We start from the raw sequence: 20,233 nt of genomic DNA, 5'->3' as shown, positions 1-20,233 counted from the left end.
AATATAAAAATGGTTATTCCCAGTGGTCATAGCACCCAAATGGCCGTATCACCACCTTCAAAAGTGATGAAAAGATTGTGCAATCTCCAAAATGGTAGCAATGAAAATGTTATTGTGGAGCACACAATGAAAGCTGCAGAAACAGGGCCAAAAAAGAAATGGTGCAAATGTGTTTTTTTTTCACTGCATTTGGAATTTTTTCCAGCTTTCCAGTAAACAGCATAAAAAAGATATTTTTAATTTTCAAAGTGGGGAGTGAAAAATGGAAATGCAGAAACAAAAAAAGGGCTGTGTCCTTTAGAGGTTAAAAGGGTTGTCCAAATTATTTGACCCTGAAATGCAGAGAGTAAACATATAGTAAGGCCCCTTCCACACTAGCGTTTTTCACGCGCGAGTTCTGCGAGTGCTTTTGACGCGCAGAACTTGCATTGCATTGCATTGGAAACAATGGGTCTTTCCTCATTTGCGTTGTTTTTCACGCGCGTGCTTGCGTTTGTTTTGACGCGCGTCAAAATCGCAGCATGCTCTACTTTTGCGTTTCACGCCCATTTTTCCCGCCCCATTCAAGTCTATGGAGACGCATCAAAAACGTATTGCACTCGCAAGCAATGCAAGTGCAATGCGTTATAAACCGATGGGTTGCTAGGTGACATGAATAATTCCCCTGCTCGAGATCGAGCATTTAATTAAAAAAACACAGTAAAGAACAGTGAAGAATAGAATAAAAACAGTGAACACAGTGAACACAGGATCATTTAAGTGAAAAACACAATGAAGAACACAGTGAAGAATAGATTACAGATGTTCGGCACATCTGCTTACTTGTCGGGAGATACGCGCGGAACGGTGCAAACAAAATAGCATGTGAAGAACACTATATATGTGTGTGAAGAACACATTGCAGATGTTTCCATACATCTGCAATGTGTTCTTCACATATATCGTGTTCTTCACATACTATTTTGTTCGCACCGTTCCGCGCGTATCTCCCGACAAGTAAGCAGATGTGTCGAACATCTGCAATGTGTTCTTCACTATGTTCTTCACTGTGTTTTTCACTTAAATGATCCTGTGTTCACTGTTTTTATTCTATTCTTCACTGTTCTTCACATCTGCTAACTGGTCGGGAGATAATATACGCGCGGAACAGTGAAGAATAGATTGCAGATGTTTGCATACATCTGCTAACTAGAGATGAGCGAACATACTCGTCCGAGCTTGATGCTCGTTCGAGCATTAGCGTACTCGAAACTGCTCGTTGCTCGGACGAATACTTCGCCCGCTCGAGAAAATGGCATCTCCCGCCGTTTTGCTGTTTGGCGGCCAGAAACAGAGCCAATCACAAGCCAGGAGACTCTGCACTCCACCCAGCATGACGTGGTACCCTTACACGTCGATAGCAGTGGTTGGCTGGCCAGATCAGGTGACCCTGGAATAGACTAGCCCCTGCCTGCGCTGCTCGGATCATTCTGTGTCTGGACGCCGCTAGGGAGAGAGCTGCTGCTGGTCAGGGAAAGCGTTAGGCTGTTCTATTAGAATAGTGTTAGGCAGGAGTGATTCTACAAGAACCCAACAGCCCTTCTTAGGGCTACAATAACGTTATACATTTTTTTTTTTATTTGCAGCTAGTACCATATTGTGAGGAATTTGCAGGGGGACTTACTACCGTTGTGTTTAGCTCTTAGTGACACACATATCCACCTCAAACACCAAAGTGGGAAAATTTATTAGGGGTTTGATTTCAATTAGGCACAGTCTGCCATTTACTTTTTATTTTACGTTTATTTTTTCATAACTCAGCGTCATCTCATCTGGCATAGCAGTGTGCTTTCATACTTGGCTAGAAAATAGCCATAGGAGAATCCAAACAGCTTACTTAGGCCTACAATAGCGTTATATATTTTATTTCTGGTTGATCTGCTGGTGGCTGTCCTTGCTGTAGTGCATCTACTACCATATTGTGAGGAATTTGTAGTGAGACTTGCGACCGTTGTGTTTAGCGCTTAGTGACGCACATATCCATCGCAAAGACCGAAGTGGGAAAATTTATTAGGGGTTTGATTTCAATTAGGCACAGTCTGCCATTTACTTTTTATTTTACGTTTATTTTTTCATAACTCAGCGTCATCTCATCTGGCATAGCAGTGTGCTTTCATACTTGGCTAGAAAATAGCCATAGGAGAATCCAAACGGCTTACTTAGGCCTACAATAGCGTTATATATTTCATTTCTGGTTGATCTGCTGGTGGCTGTCCTTGCTGTAGTGCATCTACTACCATATTGTCAGGAATTTGTAGTGAGACTTGCGACCGTTGTGTTTAGCGCTTAGTGACGCACATATCCATCGCAAAGACCGAAGTGGGAAAATTTATTAGGGGTTTGATTTCAATTAGGCACAGTCTGCCATTTACTTTTTATTTTACGTTTATTTTTTCGTAACTCAGCGTCATCTCATCTGGCATAGCAGTGTGCTTTCATACTTGGCTAGAAAATAGCCATAGCAATAGGATAGCATCGTTTGGTTTTAAAAACTAAAAAACACAAAAAAAAAAAAACACAAAAAAAAGTTAAAAAAAAATTAAAGTTATAACTTTCATTTTCAAAATGTTTAACCCGAGGGCTAGGGGTAGAGGACGAGGGCGGGGACGTGGGCGTCCAACTACTGCAGGGGTCAGAGGCCGTGGTCCTGGGCGGGGTGAGACACCACCTGCTGATGAGGGAGCAGGGGAACGCCGCAGAGCTACACTCCCTAGGTTCATGTCTGAAGTTAATGGGACTCGTGGTAGAGCACTGTTGAGGCCAGAACAGTGCGAACAGGTGATGTCGTGGATTGCCGACAATGCTTCGAGCAATTTGTCCACCAGTCAGTCTTCCACGCAGTCCACCCATGTCACCGAAATCGGCACTCCTCCAGCTCCTGCACCTCAGCCTCCTCCCCTCCAGTCTGCCCCCTCCCAGGAAAATTTGGCATTTGAACCGGCATACTCTGAGGAACTGTTTTCTGGACCCTTCCCACAGTCACAAACCACTTGTCCGGTTGCTGCTGAGCAATTTTCCGATGCCCAGGTTTTCCACCAGTCGCAGTCTGTGGGTGATGATGACCTTCTTGACGTAGTGGAAGAAGTGTGTAAAGAGGTGTCCGACGATGAGGAGACACGGTTGTCAGACAGTGGTGAAGTTGTTGTCAGGGCAGGAAGTCCGAGGGGGGAGCAGACTGAGGGATCGGAGGATGATGAGGTGACAGACCCAAGCTGGGTTGAGAGGCCGGGTGAACACAGTGCTTCTGAGACGGAGGAGAGTCCTCGACCAGAACAGGTTGGAAGAGGCAGTGGTGGGGCCAGACGGAGAGGCAGGGCCAGAGCAGGTGCATCAGTGCCAAATGTGTCACGTAGTGAAGATCCCGTGGCGAGGGCTCCCGCGCCGAGGGCTGGATTTTCAGAAGTCTGAAGGTTCTTTAAGGAAACACTGGATGACCGACGGACTGTGGTGTGCAACCTTTGCCAAACCAGGATCAGCAGGGGTTCCACCACTACTAGCTTAACTACCACCAGTATGCGCAGGCATATGAATGCTAAACACCCCACTCAGTGGCACCATGCCCGTTCACCTCCGGCCGTGCACACCACTGCTCCTTCCCCTGTGTCAGCTGATAGCCCCCTGCCCAGGACCCTGGCACAAAAACCCCATCGTCGCCTCCACGATCCTCCACAGCATCCACCAGCGTTCAGCTCTCCATACCCCAGACGCTGAAGCGGAAACGGAAATATAGTGCAACCCACCCGCACACCCAAGCCCTTAATGTCCACATCTCCAGATTGCTTAGCCTGGAGATGCTGCCCTATAGGCTAGTAGAGACCGAGGCCTTTCGCAACCTCATGGCGGCGGCCGCCCCTCGGTATTCGGTCCCCAGCCGCCACTACTTTTCCCGATGTGCCGTCCCAGCCCTGCACCAGCACGTGTCAGACAACATCATCCGTGCCCTGACCAACGCCGTTTCTGACAAGGTCCACCTGACCACGGACACGTGGACGAGTGGTGCCGGGCAGGGCCACTATATATCGCTGACGGCACATTGGGTTAACTTGGTGGAGGCTGGGACCGAGTCTGACCCTGCGGCTGGTCATATACTGCCGACGCCGAGGATTGCGGGGCCTACCTCGGTCCAGGTCTTTCAGGCCTACTATGCCTCCTCCTCCCACCCCTCCTCCTCCGAACTACCATCCGTGGGCATGGCGCTATCAGTCGCTAGCTCTAGGCACAGCAGCAGTGCCGTCGCTAAGCGACAGCAGGCGGTGCTCGAACTGCTGAGCCTAGGCGATAAAAGGCACACCGCCCAAGAACTATTACAGGGCATGACGGCGCAGACTGATCTGTGGCTGGCACCGCTGAACCTGAAGCCAGGCATGGTTGTGTGTGACAACGGCCGTAACCTGGTGGCGGCTCTGCAACTCGGCAGACTGACACATGTGCCATGCCTGGCCCATGTGTTAAATCTCATAGTTCAGCGTTTCCTCAAGACATACCCCAATCTGTCTGATTTGCTCACGAAGGTGCGCCGCATCTGTGCGCATTTCAGGAAGTCCAGCACAGATGCTGCCACTCTCAGGGCAGCGCAGCGCCGCCTCCAACTGCCCGCTCACCGACTGTTGTGCGACGTGCCCACGAGGTGGAATTCAACATTAACCATGTTATCCAGAGTTTACCAGCAGCGCAGAGCGATTGTAGACTGCCAGATGTCAACTTCCACCAGAACTGGTAGTCAGGTCAGTCAGCTTCCTCAAGTCTACAATGAGGAGTGGACGTGGATGTCTGATATCTGTCAGGTGCTGAGTAACTTCGAGGAGTCAACACAGATGGTCAGTGGCGATGCCGCCATCATCAGCCTCACCATCCCGCTGCTTGGCCTGTTGAAAAACTCTCTGATCAGCATGAAGTCGGAAGCTTTGCGCTCGTCACAAGAGACGGGGGAAGAAGATTCCCTTGTTGATAGCCAAAGCACCCTTAGGTCTGTTTCTCAGCGCATATCGGAGGAGGTGGAGGTGCAGGAGGAAGAGGAGGAGAATGTTGGCGAGACACAAGAGGGGACCATTGTTCAGTCCTTCACTGTTCAGTGTGTATGGGCAGAAGAAGAGGAGTTGGAGGAGGAGGAAATGGACAGTCAGGCCAGTGAGGGGAGTGAATTCTTGCGCATTGGTACTCTGGCGCATATGGCAGATTTCATGCTAGGCTGCCTATCCCGTGACCCTCGCGTTCAAAGAATTTATTCCAGCACCGATTACTGGGTATTCACTCTCCTGGACCCACGGTACAAGCAAAATCTTTCCACTCTCATCCCTGGAGAGGAAAGGAGTGTGAGAATGCATGAATACCAGCAGGCCCTGGTGCACAAGCTGAAACACTATTTCCCTTCTGACAGTGCTAGCGGCAGAGTGCGTAGTTCTGCGGGACAAGTAGCGAGGGAGAGTAGGCGAGCAGGCAGCTTGTCCAGCACTGGCAAGGGTACGCTTTACAAGGCTTTTGCCAGCTTTATGTCACCCCAGCAAGACACTGTCACCTGTCCCCAGTCTCGGCAGAGTAGGGCTGATCTTTACAGAAAGATGGTGAGGGAGTACGTAGCTGACCATACCATCGTCCTAAATGATCACACAGCTCCCTACAACTACTGGGTTTCAAAGCTGGACATGTGGCACGAACTGGCGCTGTACACCTTGGAGGTTCTTGCCTGGCCTGCCGCTAGCGTGTTGTCCGAGCGGGTTTTCAGTGCAGCTGGTGGCATCATCACCGATAAGCGTACACGCCTGTCGACTGACAGCGCTGACAGGCTGACGCTTATTAAGATGAATAAAGCCTGGATTTCTCATAATTTCCAATCTCCACCAGGTGAAGGAAGCTCAACCTGAATAATTTATGCACTCCTCCTCCTCATTTTCCTCCTTCTCCTCCTCTTTGTACACTAAAGCAGAGGAAACTGGCTATTTTTTGACAGGGCCCACTGGCTCTAGCTATAGTACTTTATGCATTTAATTTTTCTGGAGGGCCACCTACCCGGTCCTCTGTTTTAAACAATTTTTGGGAGTGCCATATACAGGCACTCAATCTATTCAATTTTTCTGGAGGGCCACCTACCTGCTCCTCTGGTTTGAAAACTTTTTTGGACTGCCACATACAGGCACTCCATCTATTTCATTTTTCTGGAGGGCCACCTACCTGCTCCTCTGGTTTGAAAACTTTTTTGGACGGCCACATACAGGCACTCAATCTATTCAATTTTTCTGGAGGGCCACCTACCTGCTCCTCTGGTTTGAAAACTTTTTTGGACTGCCACATACAGGCACTCAATCTATTCAATTTTTCTGGAGGGCCACCTACCTGCTCCTCTGGTTTGAAAACTTTTTTGGACTGCCACATACAGGCACTCAATCTATTTCATTTTTCTGGAGGGCCACCTACCTGCTCCTCTGGTTTGAAAACTTTTTTGGACTGCCACATACAGGCACTCAATCTATTTCATTTTTCTGGAGGGCCACCTACCTGCTCCTCTGGTTTGAAAACTTTTTTGGACTGCCACATACAGGCACTATCCAAATTAAATTGTCTCCATAGCAGCCTCCACACGTTGTCTCCATTGCTACCTCCAAAAGTCGTCCATATAGCTGCCTCCATACATCGTCCCCTTATCAAACGAGGTGTGTCAGGCAGAAATTTGGGTTGTTTTCATGGATTCCACATCAAAGTTGTTAACTTTGTCGCCACCCTGCTGTGTAATCCACAAAATATGCTGGCAAACTTTTACCATTTACGGATATTATTTCAGCGCTTCTTGCGCATTTGTTTACATTCCCCTCACCCGCCATATCCCAAACTTATAAGAACGCTACTACACTTAACTTGGTGGAGGCTGGGACCGAGTCTGACCAATGGGCTGGTCATATACTGCCGACGCAGAGGATTGCGGGGCCTACCTCGGTCCAGGTCTCAAAGGCCTACTATACCTCCTCCTCCTCCCACCCCTCCTCCACCTCCTCCGATTTACCATCCGTGGGCATGGCGCCATCAGTCGGTAGCTCTAGGCACAGCAGCAGTGCCGTCGCTAAGCGACAGCAGGCGGTGCTCAAACTGCTGAGCCTAGGCGATAAAAGGCACACCGCCCAAGAGCTATTACAGGGCATTCCACATCAAACTTGTTAACTTTGTCGCCACCCTGCTGTGTAATCCACAAAATATACTGGCAAACTTTTATCATTTACCGATATTATTTCAGCGCTTCTTGCGCATCTGTTTACATTCCCCTCACCCGCCATATCCCAAACTTATAAGAACGCTACTACACTTGATCTTATACAAAAGGTTCTTAGAAGTGCTGTTTGGGGAGTAGCCTAGAGACAGGGGCTTGGATTGGCGAAAGCTCGCCTGGAAGCGGAGCGCCAGCTCCATCCCAAGATCCAACTAACATAGTTTTAACTGCTGCACCTTTAATCTACTACTAGTTCACTGCCTCCATAATAATAATAATAATCTTTATTTATATAACGCCATCATATTCCGTAGCGCTTTACAAATCATAGGAAACAAATACAAATGTAATGTAACAGAGCACAACATTTGTATGGAACAACAGGAGTGAGGTCCCTGCTCGCCAGAGCTTACGGTTTATGAAGATGATGGGGTAACACGAAGTAAAAGAATATTTAATGGTCAAGCCATTCTTCTTAGGGAATAGAACAAAATATAATAAATGGAATTGCTGTCGCTTGAACCACTCAGCCGTCATCTTATATACCAGGTCCAGGGTGAATGGGACTGCAGAGAAGTCTGGTGCCTGTTGGTTGCTGGATAACAGATGGGAGGACGACACAGGACGGGTTAGTAGAAGAGTTAAAACTTCATGCAGTTAATGAGTGTTATAGGCTTGCCTAAAGAAATGGGTTTTAAGAGCACGTTTGAAACTTTGGAGGTTAGGTATTAGTCTGATAGTCCGGGGCAGAGCATTCCATAGAATTGGTGCGTCTTGGAGACGCGAGTGGGAGGTCCGCACTAGGGTAGAGGTTAATCTAAGATCACTGGCGGATCTAAGAGCACGGGTTGGGCGATAGACTGAGATAAGAGAGGAGAGGTAGGGGGGTGCAGCATTATACAGAGCTTTATGGATGAGGGTTATTATTTTAAACTGTATTCGAAAGGAGACTGGCAGCCAGTGCAGCGACTGGCATGAACTGTAGGCATACATGGTCCCCTTATCAAACGAGCTGTGTCAGGCAGAATTTTGGGTTGTTTTCATGGCTTCCACAACAAACTTGTTAACTTTGTCGCCACCCTGCTGTGTAATCCACAAAATATACTGGCAAACTTTTATCATTTACCGATATTATTTCAGCGCTTCTTGCGCATCTGTTTACATTCCCCTCACCCGCCATATCCTAAACTTATAAGAACGCTACTACACTTGATCTTATACAAAAGGTTCTTAGAAGTGCTGTTTGGGGAGTAGCCTAGAGACAGGGGCTTGGATTGGCGAAAGCTCGCCTGGCAGCGGAGCGCCAGTTCCATCTCAAGATCCGACTAACATAGTTTTAACTGCAGCACCTTTAACCTACTACTAGTTCACTGTCTCCATACATCGTCCCCTTATCAAACGAGCTGTGTCGGGCAGAATTTTGGGTTGTTTTCATGGATTCCACATCAAACTTGTTAACTTTGTCGCCACCCTGCTGTGTAATCCACAAAATATACTGGCAAACTTTTATCATTTACCAATATTATTTCAGCGCTTCTTGCGCATCTGTTTACATTCCCCTCACCCGCCATATCCTAAACTTATAAGAACGCTACAACACTTGATCTTATACAAAAGGTTCTTAGAAGTGCTGTTTGGGGAGTAGCCTAGAGACAGGGGCTTGGATTGGCGAAAGCTCGCCTGGCAGCGGAGCGCCAGCTCCATCTCAAGATTCAACTAACATAGTTTTAACTGCAGCACCTTTAATCTACTACTAGTTCACTGCCTCCGTACATCGTCCCCTTATCAAACGAGCTGTGTCAGGCAGAATTTTCAGGTGTTTCACCAGATACATAGTGGAACTCGGCCCATCTGTCGCCGCCATGCTGGAGACCTGAAGTTGCAATCATAGCAGCGCAATATGAATGCCCCATACTGTCGCTCTTAATCATGGAAGTCGTCTCCATGGCTGCCTCCACATGTTGTCCCCTTATCAAAAGAGCTGTGTCAGGCTCATTTTTAGGGTGTTTCACCAGATACGTTATGGAACTTGGTCACTATGTCGCCACCATGCTGTGTTATCGACTAAATATACCGTCAACCTTTTTTTCACATAGGAAATCATTTCACCTCCTTTGGTGAAACCTGAGTCCATTTAGGGTATGTCGCCATGAGACTCTCTAGCCTGCCACTGCTGCCGCTGCCTCTGCATGCCGTCCCCTATAGTGTCAGGGTCAATTATTGCATGTTTTAGATGCTATCTAGCCTCATTCGGTCACTCTGTAATGGCCATGCTGTTGCCCATAATTTTGGCATAATGGTGCGATTAAGCAGCCTCAGAGGCATCCATGCATGCTGCCCCTGCTGTTTCCTGTCCATTTCCGTGGTGTTTCCATCCTTTTCTGAGGTTCCCAGGTGTTTGGCCAAGCTTCCCTGTGCAGAGCCTTGGTCCCCTTGAAAAATGCTCGAGTCTCCCATTGACTTCAATGGGGCTCGTTATTCGAGACGAGCACTCGAGCATCGGGAAAAGTTTGTCTCGAATAACGAGTACCCGAGCATTTTAGTGCTCGCTCATCTCTACTGCTAACTTATCAAAAGACATTCTTTTTCAATTTAATAAAACATTTTATTCCCGAACCATGGTCCCTTTGAAAAATGCTCCAGTCTCCCATTGACTTAAAAAACGCGTGTGAAAAACGCAACGAAAACGCAAAAAAACTGCGAACAACACACGCGTGAAAAACGCAAAAATGGAACAAAAACACAGCCAAAAATGTCAGTTTTTCACGCATTGCACCCGAACGTGAAATGCAACGCTAGTATGGAAGGGGCCTAAGGAGAGTAAAGAAATCAGGCGATACCTTTTTGGGACTAACTGAGTGAGCTAGAAAGACATATTAAAGCAAAATATGGACCAAATGTACCATAAATTACAGCGATGTTGCCACAATGAAGATAGGGCACCAACAATATACAGATTGCTAAGCTCAGAAAGCAAATAACCAAAGAAGCAACAAAATGAGCGTGCGTTACTAAAACATAAAATTTATTGATATGCGTTAAAAATAAGACAATCACGTAATACCAGGTGGTTACAAGGCAAACAGCCAAAGATAGGTGCTGGGCAGCACAAATAATTAGTAAACAATAGACAGGATATTTCATAACATCATAAAGTGCATAGTGCAAAGCCCTAGAAATCAGTCAGTGCTGAATGAGTAAATGGAAGCGCAAATAGAAAAATAAAACAGTTATACCTACAATTATAAAGTATCACCAGCGCATAAGAGGAGAGCTGCCCAGCACCTCCCCGACACGTGTTTCGTCCTCTTCGTCCTTTGACAAAGTCCTGCGAGGACGAAACACGTGTCGGGGAGGTGCTGGGCAGCTCTCCTCTTATGCGCTGGTGATACTTTATAATTGTAGGTATAACTGTTTTATTTTTCTATTTGCGCTTCCATTTACTCATTCAGCACTGACTGATTTCTAGGGCTTTGCACTATGCACTTTATGATGTTATGAAATATCCTGTCTATTGTTTACTAATTATTTGTGCTGCCCAGCGCCTATCTTTGGCTGTTTGCCTTGTAACCACCTGGTATTACGTGATTGTCTTATTTTTAACGCATATCAATAAATTTTATGTTTTAGTAACGCACGCTCATTTTGTTGCTTCTTTGGTTATTAACTGAGTGAGCTCTCTAGAATACAAGTTATCTTTGAGACATAAAAAGGGTCGTCATTGGCGGAGGGGGTTTGTGTAACTGTGGTCAGGGGGCCTGAGGAGGATAAGGGGCCCCCAGTCACAGAATACCCTCCTCACTTCCCAAGTGCAAGTAAACTCACTGTGCACACAGGGCTGGATTATCATTCTGGAGGGGTGGGAGGACCACAAAATTTGCCAGTCAGGGGCCCTAAGAGACATAACATCATCTCTTCTTCTGCTCTCTATGGCTAACAAGGTAGAATTCTACACTACCAGCTGCACTGTGTCCGAGTCAGAGTTTGCAACACATGTGACTCGACAGAATTATGTCGCATGCTGTATGTTAAAGGTGCACCAATAATAAAATGGTGCCCGAGCAGTGCAGGGTGCGCCAGATAGTTGAAGACCATGCCCAGTATTCAATAATCTGGTGCACCAGACATGGTTGTGAGACAAGCAGCACTTAATGCAGTTTGCTTCACTTTTGATGAATCTGGGACAATAAGGTGTTAGCTCCTCCCGTTGTGGTCCAGCGCTGCTAATTTGTACTAGGTATGTTAACCACTGCTGATCAAAAAACATTACAATACCACATCCTAGACCTCAAATTATGACATATCCCTGTTGCAAATGTTTATTAATTACAAAGACGAATATATTGAGAATAATATAACATGGAGGTCAAGATCAAAATGCAAAATCAAAATCAGGCTGATACAACTTCAGTGGAAATGCCATAAGTCAAGGAAATGAGGCTCAGCAGTGTGTGTGACCCCCACATACCTGTATGACCTATTTACAATGCCTGGGCAAGCTCCTGATGAGGCAGAAGATGTTCTCCTGAGGTATCTCCTCCCAGGCCTGCATTAAAGAATCAGTCAACTCATGGTTAATCTGTGGTGCAACGTGGAGTTCCTGGATGGAGTGAGACATGGGACAGATTTACTTACCTGGTACTTTCGCGATCCTCGAGGTACGTTCTCCGACGAGGATGAAGTCCGGGGCGATTCTTCAAGATCATGCGTCCAAAGACCCCACTTAAATGTGGCGCAAATTGGAAATAGTAGGGAAACCCAACGAAAATGCGCCGTACGGACTGTTAGTAAATGAGCCCCATGATGTCCCAGATGTGCTCGACTGGATTCAGGTGTGGAGAACAGGCAGGCCAGTCCATAGCATCAATGACTTTATCATGCAGAAACTGCTGACATACTACAGTCTTATAAGGCCTTGAATTGTCATGTATCAGTAGAAGCTCTAAAGCCACTGCACCTGCATTTGGCCTCAAAATGGTTGACCACCCTGAATAAATGATATGATATATATGGTCCACACAAATTATATAGAATCCCTCCATAAATCATATACACTGTTCAAAAAAATAAAGGGAACACTCAAATAACACATCGTAGATTTGAATTAATTAAATATTCGCATTGGATACATTGTTATGTACAAAGTTGAATGTGCTGACAACAAAATCACAAAACAATCATTAATAGAAATCACATTTATTAACCTATGGAGCCCTGGTTTTGGAGTCACCCACAAAATTAAAGTAGAAAAACACACTACAGGATGATCCAACTATGATGTAATGTCCGTAAAACAAGACAAAATGAGGCACAGTATTGTGTGTGGTCTCAACGTGCCTGTATGACCTTCCTACAACACCTCGGCATGCTCCTGATGAGGGTCCGGATGGTATCCTGAGGGATCTCCTCCCAGACCTGGCCTAAAGCATCCGCCAACTCCTGGACAGTCTGTGGTGCAACGTGACAGTTAATGGAGCGATACATGGTGTCCCCAGATGTGCACAAATGGATTCAGGTCTGTGGAAGGAGGAGGCCAGGCTTCAATGCCCTCCTCTTGCTGACACACTACAGTCACATGAGGTCTAATATTGTCCTGCATTAGGAGGAACCCAAGGTAAACTGCACCACCATATGGTCTCTCATACCATCCTCATGGACTCAGTTTATAACTGTTTGTGCAGACACATGCACATTTGTGGCCTAACGGAGGTCATCTTGCAGGGCTTTGGCGGTGCTCCTTCTGTTCCTTTTTGCACAAAGACGGAGGTAGCGGTCCTACAGCTGGGTTGTTGCCATCCTACGGCCCCCTTTACGTCTCCTGGTGTACTGACAGTACAGTGTATTATATGATATACACTCACCGGCCACTTTATTAGGTACACCATGTTAGTAACGGGTTGGACATAGATTCGCGTGGCATAGATTCAACAAGGTGATGGAAGCATTTTGGTCCATATAGACATGATGGCATCACCCAGTTGCCGCAGATTTGTCGGCTGCACATCCATGATGCGAATCTCCCGTTCCACCACATCCCAAAGATGCTCTATTGGATTGAGATCTGGTGACTGTGGAGGCCATTTGAGTACAGTGAACTCATTGTCATGTTCAAGAAACCATTCTGAGATGATTCCAGCTTTATGACATGGCGCATTATCCTGCTGAAAGTAGACATATGTTGGGTACATTGTGGTCATAAAGGGATGGACATGGTCAGCAACAATACTCAGGTAAGCTGTGTGGTTGTAACGATGCTCAATTGGTACCAAGGGGCCCAAAGAGTGCCAAGAAAATATTCCCCACACCATGACACCACCAGCCTGAATCGTTGATAAAAGGCAGGATGGATCCATGCTTTCATGTTGTTGACGCCAAATTCTGACCCTACCATCCGAATGTCGCAGCAGAAATCGAGACTCATCAGACCAGGCAACATTTTTCCAATCTTCTACTGTCCAATTTCGATGAGCTTGTGCAAATTGTAGCCTCAGTTTCCTGTCCTTAGCTGAAAGGAGTGGCACCCGGTGTGGTCTTCTGCTGCTGTATCCCATCTGCCTCAAAGTTCGACGTACTGTGCGTTCAGAGATGCTCTTCTGCCTACCTTGGTTGTAACGGGTGGTGATTTGAGTCACTGTTGCCTTTCTATCAGCTCGAACCAGTCTGCCCATTTTCCTCTGACCTCTGGCATCAACAAGGCATTTCCGCCCACAGAACTGCCGCTCACTGGATGTTTTTCTTTTTCGGACCATTCTCTGTAAACCCTAGAGATGGTTGTGCGTGAAAATCCCAGTAGATCAGCAGTTTCTGAAATACTCAGACCAGCCCTTCTGGCACCAACAACCATGCCACGTTCAAATCACCTTTCTTCCCCATACTGATGCTCGGTTTGAACTGCAGGAGATTGTCTTGACCATGTCTACATGCCTAAATGCACTGAGTTGCCGCCATGTGATTGGCTGATTAGAAATTAAGTGTTAACGAGCAGTTGGACAGGTGTACCTAATAAAGTGGCCGTTGAGTGTATATAGTGGCCAATAAAAAAATAACTTCCCTGCCAAGCACTCCTAAAGCCCCAGCGGCACTTACCTCCCCTGTGGAATGACGCGTGGTGTGATTACATCATTGTAAAGGCAATGTCAAGAAGAGTACCGCCACCAGAGGCGGACTAGCCATGTAACCCACTGGGCCGACTGGGTTGGGGCTGGTCTGGGGCCATCTAGATCTTCATACATACTCGGGTAAATGAAAATAATAAACTCTATACTCACTGTGATAAATAGGGCCTGGGAGAGGAAGACCTTATACTACTCAAATTACCCACTTTCCCCCCAGGCTCCGGTTAATTAGCCTAATGGAGCTAGCTGGTGTTATTTAACACAGCAGGTGTCCGAGCTGCAAAAGATTTCTGTAGCCCCATCTTCTCTGAAGACTTGAGCTGATTTTCCCGCCAATTTTCAAACAGACAAAAAGCCATAAAAACTGTTAAACCAATAGGTTGAATAGGACAGTTATGGTCCATCTCACCCCAAGGGCAAATACATTTTTGATTTGTTATCTTAAGGAGATCACAGTGCTCCAATTCCTGGGGCTCTAGCACCCTTGGGTTCAGAGATATCAATATCTATACATAGGACCATAGCAAATGTGTTAGGTTTGGTATCAATGCGATCCAGGGATTCAGCCGGATCCAATTATACCAGAACCATGACCCTACGACTTCCCCTTGAGAAGCTATGGCTTCTCCAGGGCTCTGATGGTAATATCAGGTAGGAGGGACCTATGACCCCTCCTGTTGGTCTGGGAACCATTTTAACATCAAGAGCAGAGAAGGATCTTAAGGTGTGGACTATTAGGTTCCATTAGGGCCACACACAAGGTAACTTACTGAACTGCTGATATGTGTAGTAGTACCTTGTATTTTGTAGTCTGTGTAATTGTATATATCTTTCCTGTATATATTGTTTTGTCTAGTGTGCCCTTAAGGCAATTAAATATAAAATCTAATCCGTGTTGCTCTTTTATCTCGATTCACAAATCCCAATGTACGATTTTCGCTTATATACATGCTACCTGGTTGGTTCCTCACCCTATATTATCCCGTTACTGACCGGGATTTATAAGATTTACCGAGGCCAGTGAAAGGGTTCTTATAGCCATTCAGGGCTGTGATTTATTGTTGTGCAATATCAGGAAGTTGTGTGGACAACTTTAAATCCCTTCCTGCGCCTCTCAGAACCTGTGCGTTCTGGGAGTGTCTATTAAAGGATAACTAAGTGACCTTGCATACCAATGCATAGCGTTGCGGTTTCCTTCACACTCACCTTTCCAACGCCCCGTCCACGGGTGCACTACTTCATCTGGCAGTGACAGGTCCAAGTGCTTTAGCAGCGCACAGGTCCAAGTGCGTTAGCAGCGCACAGACGTCGGCAAGTGGATGATGTCATAGTCTGTGTGGGGCCAGCACAGACTTGTCACTGCCAGCGGGCTGGATCAAGTAGCGGACCTGCGAGGGTTGTCTGAAAGGTGAATACCTAGTTTATTATTTTTATGTGCTGGTATGGGGGCTAGCTATATACTGGGGGAACTGGCTGGCCATATACTGGCTACATACTGGGGGCTGGCTATATACAGAAGACTGGCCGGCTATATAAAGGGGGCTGGCCAGCTATATAAGAGCAACTGGCTGGCTATATACATGGGGACTGGCTGGCTATATACAGGGGACTGGCTGGCGGTGTTATATGGCATAGTGGTAAAAGTCGATATTTTCCTGTACATAGGGGGCAGTATTATAATAGTTACATTCTTGTTTATCGAAGAAGATATTGTAGTAGTTATCTTATTTGTCAGTATTAAATTGTGTTCTTTATTCCTGTACAATGGAGGCAGTATGAGTCTCTTTATATGCGCTGTACATGTTGATTAAGACCTATCTATTAACAGTTTGTATGGAGTTTGGTAACTCCACCCACATCACATGGCCATGCATAATTGTTTTGACCCCACCCACAGAATAGGGCCACTTTTAGAGTCTTAAAAAGTCTTAGCCCTGGCCGAACAATAATTGACTTGAGTGACCTGTTCTGGCTGCATTGAGTGACAATCAATGGCAGGGGCTCCCTTTGAAGCTAAGGAGACCCTGGCCTTAGAATACAAAAAAACACATAAAATAGCAACCTTAATAGACTGCTATGTTACATCAGTCACGGTTAAAGGGAACCTGTCACCACATTTTTCACATATACAGCTAGTGACAGGTTCCCGTAGAGTCCTATTCACTAAATGCCACCCTTGTTTTAGCTAAAAACTGTTTCCTTCACATGCCCATTAAATCATCTTTGTTATCATGTGTAGCATACAGCCAGACAGAGTTGGAGTTAAAGGGGGTGTTGAATGTTTGGTTTGGTAACTGCATTCTTCTCACCATCCAAAACTTTGGGGCAGATTTATCAATCAGTCTGAAAGTCAGAATATTTCCAGTTGCCCATGGCAACCAATCACAGCTCAGCTTTCATTTCACCAGTGCTCATGAGTATTTTAAAGGGGAGCTGTGATTGGTTGCCATGGGCAATTGGAAATATTCTGACTTTCAGACTGCTTGATAAATCTGCCCTTTTATGTCATGTGAAAAGGGTTATGTCATCTAAGGTCATCTAAGGTCCACTAAATTGTACCCCATGTATTTATTTGATCACATGAAATCACATCATGTCTCCCTGGAGGATGGGATGGAGTAGAAGTCCAAGGAGGCATTCTGCGATTTCATGTGATCAGATAAATACATGGAGAACATTTTGAAAATGTTAGTAGGTGTCACGGGTGGTCCCGCAATCCATATCACGGATCGCGGGGTCACACGTGCCTCTCGCTCCCCGCCTGCGCGCCGCAAGCGCAGCTTACGTGTCCCGGCTCCTGTCCCGGCCTCTCCAGTCCCGGCTGCCGCTGCTCCTCCTTCTTTGGCCGTGCGCGCGCGTCCCCGGCTCCTAGGGCGCGCGCGCACCAACTTCTTCAGATTTAAAGGGCCAGCGCGCCGCTAATTGGCGATGGCCATTTCAGGTAAACTATTCATTCCTGCCTCTTCCTGTGATCCCTGCCGGATCTTTGTGCCCTGTGCCTTGGAGAAAGCTTTGTTTATGCCGTGCGCTGTTTATGTGATTTTCCGTTGTGACCCTGGTTCTGTTTTTGACTTTGCTCCTTTGCCGCCTGCCTTGACCTATTGCTACGTCTCTGACTCCGATCCTGTGCTGCCCGTCCTGACCTCCTGCCTGTCCCCAACTACGAGTTTTCCTGCCGTTTCTGTACCCCGACCTTGGCTGCCATTGCGGACAAGTCACGCCTGTGGACCGACCTGGTGGTACCACGCCGCAGCAAGACCAACCTGCTTTGCGGCGGGCTCTGGTGAAAACCGGGTATCACTTAGACTCCGGTCCCAGGTTGTGGCTCGTGTTATCGTCCGCAGTGGTCCAGAGGATCCACAACCTCGAACCCTGACAGTAAGATCCGGCCATGGATCCCGCCGAGGTTCCGCTTCCCACTCGGCCGACTCTGGCTACCATCGTGGTCCAGCAGTCCCGGGAGATTGCCGCCCAACGTGAACAACTGGAACAGGTTACCGCCATGTTGCAGCAACTGCTAGCCAACCAGCAACAACAACAGGTTCCTGTGGCTGCTCCCGTGGCTCCCGCTACCCCGGCTAGTCTTCCCGCCGTTGAACCCAGGCTACGCTTGTCTATGCCCAGCAAGTATGACGGTGATCCTAAGATGTGCAGGAGCTTTATAACCCAGTGCTCCCTGCACATAGAATTCATGCCATCCCAATTCATCACGGAGCGTTCCAAGGTGGCATTCTTCATCAGCCTCCTCTCAGGGAAAGCCCTGGCTTGGGCTACCCCACTTTGGGACAGAGACGACCCGGTCACGGCAAATCTGACGGCATTTCTGGCAGAGTTCCGGTCTGTCTTTGAAGAACCAGCACGGGCCTCTTCTGCTGAGACGGCACTGTTGAATCTACGCCAGGGGAACTCTTCCGTGGGAGAGTATGCCATCCAGTTCCGTACTCTGGCTTCGGAACTCTCCTGGAATGATGAGGCTCTGTCCGCAGCTTTTAAGAAGGGACTCTCCTCTCACGTTAAGGACGCTCTGGCCGCCCGGGATTTGCCGCCTACCCTGAATGCTCTCATTACCTTGGCCACCCGTATTGATGTGCGTTTTAGGGAGAGCGTGTCGAGGAGTTACGTCTTGAACAACCCCAAGTCCGCCCACGACGTCTTCCCCGCCTGGCACCTACTTTCCACAGGCCGCTCCAGCCTCCTGTAGCACCATCTGCCGAGGAGCCTATGGAGGTGGACAGGGCCAGACTCTCTTGTCAGGAACGCAATAGAAGACGTCAGGGTAACCTCTGCCTGTATTGTGCCAGCCCTGAGCACTTCCTTGGGACTTGTCCCATCCGTCCCCAGCGTCCGGGAAACGCCAGCACCTAGGGTTCTTGGGAGAAGCGTCCCTAGGTGCAAGTAAAGCTTCTCCACGCCTGATGATTCCTGTTCTTCTCTGTGTTGGTACCCGCACCCAGATCCAAGTCTCAGCTTTCATGGACTCCGGTTCTGCAGGGAACTTCGTGGATGCCGCCCTGGTCTCCCGGCATCACATCCCTGTGGTTCGTCTAGAAAAGCCTTTGGTCATCTCCTCTGTCAGTGGCCAAATCCTCTCCGACCCGGTCCAGTACTGCACCAAGCCTCTGTCCATGCAAGTCGGTGTGCTGCACAGGGAGAGTTTGTCTTTTTATGTACTTCCGCGCTCCACCTCCTCCATCCTGTTGGGCCTACCCTGGTTGCAGCTCCACGCACCCGTTCTTGACTGGAAGTCGGGGGAGATCCTTCAGTGGGGTCCTAATTGTTTGTCCCGCTGTGTGAAGATGTCTCTTCCAGTACCAGTCCTGGCTTCAGCTGTGGCTCCCAAGGCCCTGGAGGGTCTTCCTGTTTGCTATCAGGACTTTTCTGATGTCTTCTCTAAGAAGCAAGCCGAGACATTGCCGCCTCACCGTCCTTACGATTGTCCAGTGGATCTGCTGCCGGGTACCTCTCCTCCGCGGGGTCGTTTGTACCCGCTATCAGTACCTGAAACAGCGGCCATGTCTGACTATATCAAGGAAAACCTGCAAAAAGGATTTATTTGTAAGTCCTCCTCTCCAGCTGGTGCCGGTTTTTTCTTCGTGACCAAGAAAGACGGGTCACTCCGTCTGTGCATTGACTACCGCGGACTTAACAAGATCACCGTTAATAACCGCTATCCATTGCTGTTGATCACGGAATTGTTTGACCGTCTTCATGGAGCCAAGATTTTCTCCAAATTGGATCTTCGAGGGGCCTACAATCTCATTCGTATCCGCCAGGGAGATGAGTGGAAGACCACCTTTAATACCCGTGATGGTCACTTCGAGTACCTGGTAATGCCGTTTGGACTTTGTAACGCACCGGCCGTCTTCCAGGAATTCGTTAACGACATTTTTAGAGACTTACTTTATGTCTGTGTTGTGGTCTATTTGGATGATATCCTGGTTTTCTCTCCGGACCTTGAGACCCACCAAGTTCATGTACGGCAAGTCCTCAGTCGTTTAAGGGCCAATCGCCTCTATGCCAAACTAGAAAAGTGTCTATTCCATCAGCAGAGTATCCCGTTTCTTGGCTATATAATCTCTGACAGAGGCCTTCAGATGGATCCTGCAAAGTTGTCTGCGGTTCTTCAGTGGCCCCGTCCAGTAGGACTACGCGCTATACAGCGGTTTCTAGGCTTTGCGAATTACTACCGGCAGTTCATCCCACACTTCTCCTCGCTGGTATCCCCTATCGTGGCGCTCACCAAGAAGGGTGCTGACCCCCGACTCTGGCCTTCGTCCGCTGAGGAGGCCTTCACGAACTTAAAGTCCAAGTTCGCTTCAGCCCCAGTACTGGTACGTCCTGACACAGAGAAGCCTTTCCATTTGGAAGTAGATGCATCCTCGGT

The sequence above is a fragment of the Engystomops pustulosus genome, chromosome 4, assembly GCF_040894005.1.
Source record: "Engystomops pustulosus chromosome 4, aEngPut4.maternal, whole genome shotgun sequence".
In the NCBI taxonomy this organism is placed as follows: Eukaryota; Metazoa; Chordata; class Amphibia; order Anura; family Leptodactylidae; genus Engystomops; species Engystomops pustulosus.
This window is presented reverse-complemented; position numbering follows the sequence as displayed.